Below are 12,560 nucleotides of genomic sequence, written 5' to 3'. Positions count from 1 at the left end.
TGGTTTTTCGCTGGAACCTGCAGGCTAGCCTCACTGCTAAAGGGCCGGGTGCGCCTTTAAGAGGTGGAGGTGCCTTTGTGCAGGTTGTGCCGGGGAAGGAAGTGGCTCCGCACCGCAGGAGGCTGGCAGGAAAAGGCTGGTGCTCGGCCGGCCACAACTTAAACTGCCAGTTTTCCCTCTGAGAGGGAGAAAAGAATTGTCACAGTAGCTTCCTGTTTGGTGTTGTTTTTTTTTTTTTTTTTTTTATCCTGTGACACTGTCAGCTGAAGGGCTGTCCACCAAAGGCTGCGTTGTGCCATGGTTTGATACGTGAAACTTGTTTAAAACTTCGATGGGCAGCGCTGAACTCGGAGTGGCGTGGGAAAGGGGGATGCGCCTAGAGCAGTGGGCGGCCGGCGGAGGTGAAGGGCTTGAACTCTTAAAAAAAAAAAAAAAAAACACAAACAAAAAAAACCAAACAAAAAACACCAAAACCCAAACTCCCAAGCCAACAGCTCAAGCAAGGCTGTCCCGCGGGTGACAGCGACTGCAGCGGGCAGCGCCCACCCCCTCCTGCGTGCCTCAGTTTCCCCCGCAGCGGAGGGGCGATGCCTCCCGCCCCGCCAAGCGGGAGCGCTGCGCCGGTGGCTACCGGCTGCTCGCCCGGCGGACCGCAGCCAGGGCCGCCGCCTCGGGCCCGGCCCGGCCCGGCGGAGCCCCGCCGGCCCCTCTCCTGCCCGGCCCCTCCTGCCCGGCGCGGGGCGGCGGCCGCTCCGGAAGGAAACTCCCGGCCGCGGGGGCCGCCCGCCCCGGGCGCTGCTCCGCCGCCGAGGCTGCTCTGGACGCTAATTAGCATGACTAGTTTGATGGATTTAGTCAACAGCATTCAGCAAACAGGGTAGGGGGGAAACAAGTGTGTAAGATTTCCCAAATCTAAAGACTTTTCAGCCCCGGTGCCCTTAATGGTCTGTTATGTGGACTCGAACAAGTGTTGCTTCCAATTAATTGATCGAGGGGATTTATTTTAGTATTTTGGCTGGATGCCAGAGACAGAGGCTTTGTCCTAGCGTTTTAAGCACCACCCCTCCTTGCAAGTTTGAAATGTGAGCTGCCTGGGTGTTTTTTTTTCCCTCCTCTCTCTTTCTCTCTCTTCCTTCTGGCAAAGTGGCTGCGTGTGTGCGTGTGTGTGTGTGTGTGTGTGTGTGCGCGCGCGTGTGCGTGCGTGCATGAGTATGAGAGAAGGAGGGAGAGGTGTAATGGGAAAGCAAGAATGGATCACTAGAGGCAGAAAAGAAAACCATCAATATCAGTAACATGCAGCTGAGGTGAGATTTTTCTGAGTGTTTGATTTTCTTAAAACCCTTTCAGAAGATTTAAAGCAGCCTGCTGCCGTGCTGTATGCTGAAGACGTACTCCTAAGCAATGTCACAGGGATGCTTACATGTATATTGCCGTTTTAGGTCTGTTCGCGTACGTGTGAAGTTTTAAAGCTTAACCTGATTCTCTTTATTGTCTCTAGAGGGTTGTAGCTTGAGCACAAATAGCCTGTTGGCAAGTACGGCATGAGCCCATTAGCAAGACTCCATCTGTGATTGGTTTTGCCTGGAAACCGGGAGACAAGCAATGAATAATTGATGTGTGTTGTGCAGTAGCTGGACAGGCAAAGAGGAGAGAGAGAGGGAGAAACAGAGCAGGGTGCCCTCAGAGGGGGGAGAGCGAACAAGCTTGGAAATAGCTACTGGCTGCCTTGTGCTGAGATGAAGGCAACCCCGGCTGTCTTTGTTCTGCACTGGCTGGTTTCTGCCTAGAAGTGTTTGCAGACATATGTGGCCTCTCTCCGGCGCGGAGGGAGGCAGGCGGGCAGCGGAGGGGGCGCGGAGGCGGACCGGCCTTCCTGAATGACATGTAACTTGGGGGTGAGTTGGGGGGCGGGGGGGCCGTACGTGTGCAAGTGGGAACGCCTGTGTCTCTGTGTGTGTGTGTGTGTGTGTGTGTCAGCCTGCCTGGCAGTATGTGCGCGAGTGTGTGCGCGCGTGTGTGTGTGTGTGCGCGCGTGTGCCCGCGCGGGGGTGCATTGTGGGTAAGGCGGTGTGCGGCGGGCGGGGGGCGCGGCGGGGGGATGCCGCGCAGGGGCTGCCCCGGAGCGGAGCCGGGGGGGCGAGAAGGGAATTCACGGCTGGCTAATTTAGCTGGACTTCACCGTATTTTTATTTTAGGGGGTGAACCGTTTAAATTTAAGAATATTACTTATTGTATCTGCAATCATAAAGCCAAAAGGCAACGGCAATTATCAGTGGCATTTTCTCCAACTTTAGCCTGTCTGGCCCTGTCAGAACGTGATGAGCTGTTCTGCGAACAGCAATGACAATACTGCTGCCACCATTTCATTTCTGCTCTCTTTATAAAGACCTTGCCATGCAGAACTCACATCTGTGGCAAGTGGTTTCAAAGAAGATCCCGAAGAAGTATTAGTATCAATGGCAGTCACGGGTATTCAGGTTGACAAGTTTTTTTCCCCTTGTGTTGAGCACTAACAAGTGTCTTGTTTATCTCTTTGCCGGTGTAAAAACTAAAAAGATTGTTTAATTTTCATATCATTTATGGAGTTCTCAAAAAGTTTTGAACTAGTGATGCCAGACTGGAACTTGGCATGTTGGTTTATTTTTTGGTTTAGTTACACAGACTAAAGCAAATAATAGCTTTAACTTAAAACTGAATAAAATTAAATATATTAATGTACAGTAAAAATGAAATGCAAGGAATCTATACAGCTTCAGTGTTTGCAACTCAGACATTGACAGCATGGTTTGTTGGGGGAACAGACTTGCTATTGTACATAGCAGCTCTTGGATCAGTAAAATCCCTGTGTAAGGTGAAAGAGACTTTGCCTAAAGTAGTGTCAGTGATCCTGTGTCCACTGAAGCCAAAACAAGTGTTGACTTCAGTCATACGAACTACTTCCCCTGAGCTCAGGTGAGCCCATGATAAGATCTGGCTGAAAATCCCTTAGTATCTGTCAACTTTTGATGAAATAAATGCTCTCTGTAGACATGGGGTCAACTGGCCAATTTGAACCCCTGTTTATGACAACAACTTATCTTTGGTCATAAAACTACAGATGATGATGTTTGTTCTGCAAATCTGCTAGATTTTGGAGAGAAAAGTTACTGTGGAGACCAGTTTCTTTCAGGAAGTCATGTCTCAATCGAGTTAAGTTAACCAGGTCATTCGTCTGGGATGAAAAAATTAGCATGGCTGAAACACTACCTGGAAATGGAAGTATGTAAAATGAAGATCCAACTAAAATTCCTCAAAGTTGCCTAATATTTCCTTTAATTTTTCCTCAAGTTAGAACTTTATTACAGTTATATTGGTAAAGAAAGTAATTATCAGCAGCTAATCATGCATAAAAGTAGAAGCTTCTCTCAGTCAAGCAATAGCATGTTTCCTCTGTGCTGTCACCGATCCGCTTAGCAGGATTTTGTTCCTCTTTTTGATTAGCACTTAAATCAAGATGGCAGCTGAAGTGCAGTAGAACTTGCAAGCAAGTGTTTGGTTTTATGCAAATTTACTTCAGAAGAACTTGGTCAGTAATGCTTCAGTTTGAGTTTAAGCAGTGTTACAAAAGGCTCAGTTTTGAATTTAAGATTAAAATTTTGATGTAAAAAAACACTTAATTTTATTCCCACCCACCCCACTTACACCCTTCTAGAGGAGCCATCAGAAAATCTCTGGGGAAATATGTCTGCAAACTAGTGAAGAAGTCATCTGAATGTGCAAGGTACAGTGTCATGGTAGCAATTGAAAATACGATCATAAGAGAGGTTTGAAACTTAGTCTTAAACCTTTAATCTTAGACAGATTGTAGTAGAATGGGCGCAAATGTCAAATCCGTGCACGTCAGGGTTTCAGTGGTCCTGGCAGCAATGTTGCTGTGTTCATACTTAGTGAAACACACACACTCTTACAGGTATTACTTGTGCTGAAAGTAGCATTTAGTCCTGGAACCCTTATGCTGGTTGCTCCAGGAACACCCGAGAAAGCTTGTCTCCATGTAGTGCACAGGGACCAGCTGTTGGTTACAAAGCGAAGAAGAGCGTGCAAACCAACAATGAGAGAATAATAGAGGATACTTTGGGCTCAATTAATAAACAATTTGTTGTTGTAGTAACAGGTACTGTATTAATTACAGTGAGATAATTTAGAGAGAATGGTCTAGCAAAACAGGCCTTCTGTTGCTGTAAAGGTTAATATAGCAATCTAAACCCCCAAAACCCCCCAGTTACAAGATGTGTAACTAAGACAAGAGAATAGTGTTTCTCTATGTTACAACGTTAGCCGAGGACACAGAAGTTCCCATGTCATCCTCAGTTGTCACTGGGGCTATGTAAAACGCAAGGCTGCTTTCTCATGACCAGGACACCAGCAAAAGGGATATTACTGATCAACAGCAGCGAAAAATCTTACTAGAGTGCAGCCAACGGGAAACTCACTCTGTGGGATTTTACAATTGTGATTTCTTTTTTTCTCTCACAATAAAAGACAGAACATTATATTAAATGGCAAAAGAGCTAATCAGAGAAGGAGCTAGCCAGGGGAACACAAATAAACCCAAGACCTTACCATGTGGAACATTGCTAAAATGATGTTCCAGAGGTCTCAATGAAGATGCTCTTTGGTTTTGTTCCTTTCAGTTTGAGAACAGAGACTGCCACAGGAAATACCTTCCTCTGAGGCTGCTCTTGCAAGTGGAACTTCTGTTTTGTCTTGGGTGGAACAAGCAGAAGAAGCTGCTGTTAACAGACTGTCATGAAACTGCTCGTAAGCAGCTGGACAGAAAGCTGCTTTCCTTTTGCTCAAGGAGAAGAAAAAAAAGGTGGTGAAAAGTGGCTTCCTCCCTGTGCTGCTCAGCTATTACTGCATTGTAGTTCAGAGCTATCCAACCTAGAGCTGGGCAATCTAATTTGTGTATCAGAAGCCTAGCTGGGCCATGTGGATAGCAGCGCAGGCTGAGTGGATGGTTTACTACCTCCGATACCTTGCAGGGTACAGCATATGGTGCAGCATAGATGTATCCTGGGGGTTTTAAAAATACTGCTGTAACAAATGACCCCACTGCCCGTCCTCTGAATTTCCTAGAGTTTGCTATGGGCGGTTTTCCTTGTACTGCCTTTCCAGAAGAAACCAGAAAGTTCTGTGAAAAACACTAGATGTGGCATCTGTTTCACGGTAGTGTGGAGTTACAGATCGTTTCTTTGGAGTGACCAAAACAAACAGATCCTTATAGAAAGAGGTAAAAGTTAACACACTGGAAAAAATACATTGTGTTAATATCTCTTGACTCTTCTAACGGCAGGATAGGGACAAAAGTTCCACCAGGTATACCTGCTTCTAAAATGCTTTAGCAAAAGGATGTTTAGGTATATAAAACAGTTGTTCAAGAAGTAACTAAAAATCAACTTCTTCAGTATTGGAACAATTTGAAGTTACTGACAAAGCCTTTTAAACTAGAATGTAAAAGGATGACCTAGCCTTCAAGTGAAACGGATGTTTCAATAATTATCAGAGGTACACCAATGCATGATAAAGCAGTAATAGCTTTTAAGGCATGGTGCAGAGTGCATATCCGTTCATCATCAATGAAAAAGCAGCCAGCCAGTCTGGCATGCGCGTAGGCTCTTCCACTGAAGATTCAGTACAGAGACAAGCCCAGAAAGAACACAAGACAGGTTATTTTCCCCATTTTTAATTGGAAGTTCCCTAAAGAATTTTCTCCTTAAAATCAAGACAAGGTGTAGTTACAAAATGAGTGACGCTGGGACAGTAGTTACTTCAGCAGTGTGGAAGGCTGCCACTCAGCCTACCTATAATAAATATTACACATTTCTCCAGTTCTTGACCTGGATCATTCTCCAATGTCTTGCATTCTCTGGAGTGTGTTACTAATCCTGATTCTTAGCTTGCTGGGGCTCATTCTGTTGACAGTAATCCAGTGTGACCAATGGCAGTTTTACCTATTCCAGGAAAAAAAGTTAATTTTGTTCTCAGTTGTCTTTATTAGTACCAATAAAATGTTCAGACACCCAGCGAAGCTTCTAATTCTTGTTGCTTATTATAACTGAAGTACAGCTCTCACCAGTTTGACAAATAACCTTTAACGTTTATCAACTTCTAATCCTCTTAATTGAATTTTCTTATTAGTAGTTGGTGTTCTTTGTACCTCCTGAGTTCCACTTACACCTCTTAAATCCCTTAAATTTCAGGAGGTAGGCAAGCTGGACTCTTGTCTGTCTTGACATCCTGTAAGCAGACAAAAACCCAGAATTGTTGGTAAATACAAGACTGTTAGAATGCTATTTGAATATAATGCTATAGTACCTGGATGGGTTCCTTCTTTCACATGCTTATCATTAAAACTATTTTTGCACTGGATTTTCAAAATCATTCTGACCTAACTTAGTTACAAATTAAGGAAGTAGAGCTTCAGCAGAAGCAGAACTAGGGCAACCTGGGATGCTCATAAAATCACTCCCTTACTTATTTTTGGGTATATTTTCTTACTTCAAGCCCAAGAAGGTAACAGAGTGAGCTAATAGGAGACTATCATGTGACTTTTCAGTACTCAGCTAGCTCTGCTGACCAGCTTTACTGACCTGTTGTTTGTTTTACTGGTTTAATATATTTGACAATTTATTGACAACCTTATTTCTGCATTAGTAGTAGGAAAAGAAAAAATATTGCAGATTTTTTTGCCACGTACTTATCCATATTCTAGCCAGACTTCAAAGAAGAGTGTTAACAGTGCTTTTACTGTCTTATCTACTGACACTATCCAACTGTTTAAGAAAGTTGAGTTTTTTAAGCATCACCCTAACACCATGGCTTTCAGAGGAGCCTGTCATGATTTACTTATTCATACAGATTGCAGTGGCTTATGTAGTCTTGATCCTGCTTGATCTGCCAGCAGTACTTGCTTCTGTTGATCACAGGCTGTTACTTGACTGCCTTGAGCAGCTTGTAGGTCTCTGGTTCTGTTAATGGGGTGTGCTGGTTTTGGCTGGGATGGAGTTAATTTTCTTCCTAGTAGCTGGTACGGGGCAATATTTTGAATTTGTGCTGAAGACTGTTGATTAACACTGGGATGTTTTAGTTACTGCTGAGCAGAGCTTACACAGCTCAAGGCCTTTCCTGCCTCTCACCCCAGCCCACCAGCGAGGAGGCTGAGGGTGCACAAGAAGCTGGGAGGGGACACAACCAGGACAGCTGACACCAGCTGAGCACAGGGATATCCCAGACCATATGGTGTCATGCTCAGCAGATAAAGCTGGGGGAAGAAGAAGAAAGAGGGGGACATTCAGAGTTAATGGCGTTTGTCTTCCCAAGTCACTGTTATGTGTGATGGAGCCGGGCTTTCCTGGAGATGGCTGAACCCCTGCCTGCCAGTGGGAAATGGTGAATGAATTCCTTGTTTTGCTTTGCTTGCGTGCGTGGCTTTTGCTTTCCCTATTATACTATCTTTATCACAACCCACAAGTTTTCTCACTGTTACCCTTCCGATTCTGTCCCTAATCCCAGTAGGAGGGGAGGAATGAGCAAGCGGCTGGGTGGTGCTTGGTTGCTGCCTGGGGTTAAACCACCGCATGGGGTCTACTGTGGGTACTTCTCAACGTTCTTGTTTTGCTGCTGCCCATAGTTTTAATTCCAGCCTTCCTGCTCAGACAGATGTGCCACAGGGTTGCGTCACACCCTTTGTGTTTTTTGATAAATTTGGTAACACCTTAGTGAACTTTGGTGCTGTAACTGGGATTCTGTCCAGATTTGTCTGTTAGCTCTGATTTATAATGCATGTTTGACAGTGTGCCTGGCAGTCATGTTTGGTTGTGTGTAAAAACTCTTCCTATTCTAGGTGTAATAAAATGGCATATTTTTGGAAGTAAGCACCAGTCGTTCATGTTCCTACATATCTTTTCATCCATATACATTCCTACTGTTTTTCTAGCAATAGGGCAATTGAGGGGTTAGTCTGGAAGAAACTTCTAAACCATGTTGCCTTCTTGCAAATAGACCGGCACTGTTAAATTGTCCTGTTCCAGTCAGCTTTCCAAATGGCTATATATGTTTTCTAACTATTCCTCAGGGTAGAAATACTGTAATTCCTTAATTGGCTGATTTACCTGGAAGATCCTTAAAGTGACTATCTAAAGTAATTTGTGGCTGTCAAGAAACATGCTTCATTAGACAAAAGTCGCATTAGAATCAGGTTAAAACCAGAAACATTCGTGTAATCTTAGTCCATTACAAACAAGAGATTTTAATCTTTTTACTAAATGACTTTATGGCTTGTGAATATACTTTTAAGCTCTTTGAAAAACAGAAGCATAGATGGGCCTTGTGTATTTGTGTTTCTGGTTTGAATATGAGGATGACCTTCTTTTGAACATGCAGTTAAGCTTCTGTCTGTTATTATTTGTGGCTCCTTGTATCGTTTTCACAGCAAAATGGCCCAGCAGATGGTGTTTGAGCAGAAAGAGGAGATAGCCAGTGGCTGACTTCTTGAAGAAGTGTTTGAGATCGAGAATTATGAGGCCCAAGTGATTTTACTTGTAAGGAATACGTTTAATACATGATGACCCACTGTTTTCACTCTTCCATACACATTTTTACATTTAGTGAGACTAGGAAGTTGGCTTTCTGGCTTGCTGGACATTCAGCAAGCCTCTTCTTTGTCTCTACATCTACAAAAAATATCAGGGGAGATTTATTCTCTCATAGAGAGAGATTTGGACTTGGAGAGTTAGTTGATCATTAGTGTGTAATACCCCATAATCTTGGATTATGTATTTTGCAATAAGCAGAACACACGATACAGTTTATAATTTCTGCGAAGTTAAGAGTGGGGTATAAGAGATCAGAAAAAGGAAGTTTTAAAGTCCCATCTTAAGTGTTGACTTAAAATGGCTTACTTAAAGCACTCACGAATCATGTTGCAAAGACAAAAATGTCCTTCTTGTTAAATGACTGTAATCTAAAATGTTATAGAGAGCTAAATGATTTATTGATGTCTATTTCTGAGGCATTTACCTGCACCTGTGGCCAGCCCATTCCATTTATTTTGGCTTGCTGACAAATTAGCAAGCTATTTGTATGTCAGATTTGGTCAGTAGTCAACTCCCTCCCCCTTACATATTGAACAGCTTTTAATTTAATTGTTTGTGGTGTTGGCAATTTATTAGCCAGATAGATGTCACTCAGAGGAGTTCTTTTTAAAAAAGAAAAAAACCTAAAGATTTTTTTGTGACTATTCTCATAGTACCTTATAGAAGAGAATATGCAGAGCAACTTTCAAGCCTTTTCCACACACACAGACAGTGATCTGTGCAATATCTTCCTTTCCATTAAATAGTTTGGAATGTGAAATATTAGGTTTTATATATAATGACTGGAATAAGGTTAACGGTGATTATGGCCATTGTCTTTGTATCTTGACACCTTTAAGGAATGAGCAATCAAAATTACATTGTTGGAGTTGCAACTGCATAAATGTGTTGCATAAATACTGAGGCAGAGTTGAAGTGCGGGTTGCCACCTGCAGTGATTACACCACCGTTCTTGAATAAGTTTTGCGGGGGATTTAAGACAAATTTATTGTGTCTTGCTCAATTGTTTTAACTGTTGGCTTAGATCCTTATCACGATGAGGATCTGAGTACTGCTTTTCCAAGTCAGAATGCTATACTGTTACACAGAGGCAATTGCAGGTTGCCTGACCTTAGCTGCCTGGATGTGTCCTGCCTTGCAGCTCCTCTGTGGCACTGCCGCGGCTACTGGCCGCACAGCAGCTGCCAGTATTTTCCAGCTGAAGAGGACTAGTGAAAAATCTATTGTGTGGGTATGTTTTGCTAACCTTAATTAATCCGATCTTGCACTTGGTGAATTTTAAGTAACATATGAAATTTGGACTTTGATATTGCAAAGAGGATTTTCATGTCACGTGAGCATGCCCAGTGCTGGCCGTCCTGGACACCTGATTCTGCTAGGGCTCCCTGGGATTGCAGTTGGTGGAAAGACCAAACTATTTTTTCTCCTCTCAAACAGTGCCATGATTGCTAGTTAGCATTGTTGGCACTGTGCATCTTGAAATGTTTTATGGTCTTACATCTACTTAACCTTTAATGTTTTCTGTCAACATCTATCATGACCTGGTGGCCTATGGTTAGTAAAATGTGCCCTTGCAGGCTGCCAGATACTGTAATGGAATTAGGCCTTTAAAATTATCAGACCTGTCAAAGGGGTTTATAATCCTGTGAGAGCTTTAAGTGGTTTCTTACCTCCACTTGAACACACATTTGAACTGGTTGAAGTGTTTTTTCTTGCTTGTTTTGTTTTTACTTCCTGTTAATACTTTCGAAGGGTGGAAAGGGTGGAGAAAAAAATATGTTTCCTTGGCATCTTTATGGGGAGTCTTCTCAGTTCTGTTACAGATGTCTTATTTTTTGGCTTCTTTTCTTTCTCTCTTGCACTTGTAGATTAAGCTCTGCAGATATTGCAGTGGGAACTTGTTCCCTTACGTAAGGGAATAGGGACACTTCATTATGTGCATTATTCAGTCAGTGTGCACTGACAGCTGACACAAGTCAGGAGAGAATGTCAGGCTTGCTCGGGGGGGTTGGACTCAACGTAGTGCTCACAGAAGGTGCTGAACCAACACCTCTGGAAACAAATGTCTTCTTCAGAGCGAGTGTGGGAAGGAAAGTAACACACTGCACAGTTACTCATATTTACCACCTCTGTGTTTTATCCTGAGCAGAGGATAGTACTAGAGATGTGAGATGATTTACCTTTTGCTAGTTAGTTTTCAATTACCTGTGGAAATGCTGAAAGCAATTTTGTAGCACCTTGGTGGTCTCCCTGTGGTTATAACACAGTGCCTGGTGGTCATTAACACCATGAGAGTTTCTGTAATGTTTCTGAATTGAGAGACAGTACATGTGTCATATCCAATAGAAACTGAAACATGCGGTAGAGGAGGCGATTTGACCATGTCGTGCACAGCCTTTAGCTGAGTTTGGCAAGTCACCTTATCTGAGCCTGTTTCCTGAGTCCCACTTTAGAGCAGTTTCCCGATTGTTGCATCTGAGCTGTTTGCTTCAAATTATTGCAAGTTGTTAATACTGCTTTTTGTAGTTAAAGGGTGATCTGACTTTGGCTTCTGAAGTAGTGCCATGCTGACTCAGTTTCTTACCACCAGCAGGTTGATGCAAGGTGAGGAAAGAGAATAAAGCTAATAAAATGCTGCTGTTCGAAAATATGTCTTGTTTGAGACATTATACATAAGCGATAGAGGGAAGTGCACTGCAGCCATTTCATTTGCAAGGAAAAGACCTTCTATTACAGAGATTTTTTTACATTTCCATTGTTCTCATATAGCACAATCAAGCAAGGTAAAAGAAAATGTGGTTCCTGCTACTCAACTTGTGTAGGCATTAGTTCCATAAATTAAAATAATTGGGAAAAAAAAAAGTTTGGGTTGTTTGACATGACATTAATTGGGATGGATGCTGCAACAAATTGGCCTCTGAGACAAATACCCATCCTCCAGGAAAATTAATTCCTGTTTTATTTTTTAGAACAATTGCACTCAATAGTAAATCCTGAGCTGGAATGCTTCAAAATCCTGACCCTGCTACAGTTATAGGTGTACTGCTCTTTACTTTGGTGTACAAATCTCAAGAATCTCCCAGGGCCCCCACTGCACTAAGCAAGAAGAGGTGGAGATATAGGAATAAAATCAGTCATCAGGCAGTCCTGGAGAGTGTCATGAGATTGGCTGTCCCTTCTGATCCAAGAGCTTGAGTATATTGACGGCTAATATTTTTACTTCATGACAGTCTAGTGAATGATCTCATCAGCTGTTTCTAGCAGATGCAAAAATTATGAGCTTGTGGTAGCAAGACAGACATTACACTGTTTTCTGTGCTTGTCTTGGGATACAAGTGACAGACATGTCATCAACAGTTTTCTTTTTGAATAAAATTGTCCACAGCATTTTATAACGGTTCAAAGTAGATTAGAATTAATTGCTTAGTGAAGGGACAGGAGAGGACCCCTCCCAGGCAGCAGCTGTGCGTTGGTGAAAATTCAGGATTTTTTCTGGCTCCTGGGAAATGGATGTTTTAAAGGTTGTATAGCTGTCTTGAGAGGAAGTACCTGAACTGTTGTTATTTCTGCTTTCATGGCAAAGACATAACAGCTTGGAAAAAATGGGGAGCAATGAATGTCTCTTTTCAGTACTCACTGTTGTTTATTTAGGTGGATGACAAAGACCTCAGATACCTACTTTTTAATAGGTTTTTATTAAACAGCAAGGAAGAAGCAGTTTAGCAGTCAGGCAAGCAGCTTTCCACAGTGGCCAGATTCATCGGTCCTGATTCTCTGCAGCATTCTTCTTAGTGTCAAGTCAAGCAAAGCTGATGCAGATCACTGGAAAACAGGACCTCTGCTAATGCTGAGGTTATTTAATCCTCAGTGTTGATTCTCAGTTGTGATGGCTTCTGTAACCAGTATGTTTACTTTGAGCTTCCT

At 42.9% G+C, this 12,560-nt stretch overlaps 1 protein-coding gene across 11 annotated transcripts in view; it reads left to right on the top strand.

Annotated features, from left to right (window-relative positions):
• The window catches only part of ZMIZ1 (zinc finger MIZ-type containing 1), a 360,677-nt gene that overhangs the window by 264,468 nt on the left and 83,649 nt on the right, over positions 1-12,560 (top strand). Inside the window, exon 1 of one of the 11 annotated variants that reach the window (XM_074874533.1) lies at positions 1,152-1,304. The exons of 9 other annotated variants lie outside the window; for them this stretch is intronic. The gene's annotated coding sequence lies outside the window, so the exon portion shown is untranslated. Of the gene's footprint in view, positions 1-1,151; positions 1,305-1,776; positions 1,896-12,560 lie in introns of those variants that run through there. One more of the 11 variants, XM_074874534.1, reaches the window with a different exon arrangement.

Source organism: Strix uralensis, chromosome 7 (assembly GCF_047716275.1).
Source record: "Strix uralensis isolate ZFMK-TIS-50842 chromosome 7, bStrUra1, whole genome shotgun sequence".
NCBI lineage: Eukaryota > Metazoa > Chordata > Aves > Strigiformes > Strigidae > Strix > Strix uralensis.
The sequence above is the reverse complement of the archived record's forward strand: the minus strand, read 5'-3'. Positions and strand labels throughout refer to the sequence as shown.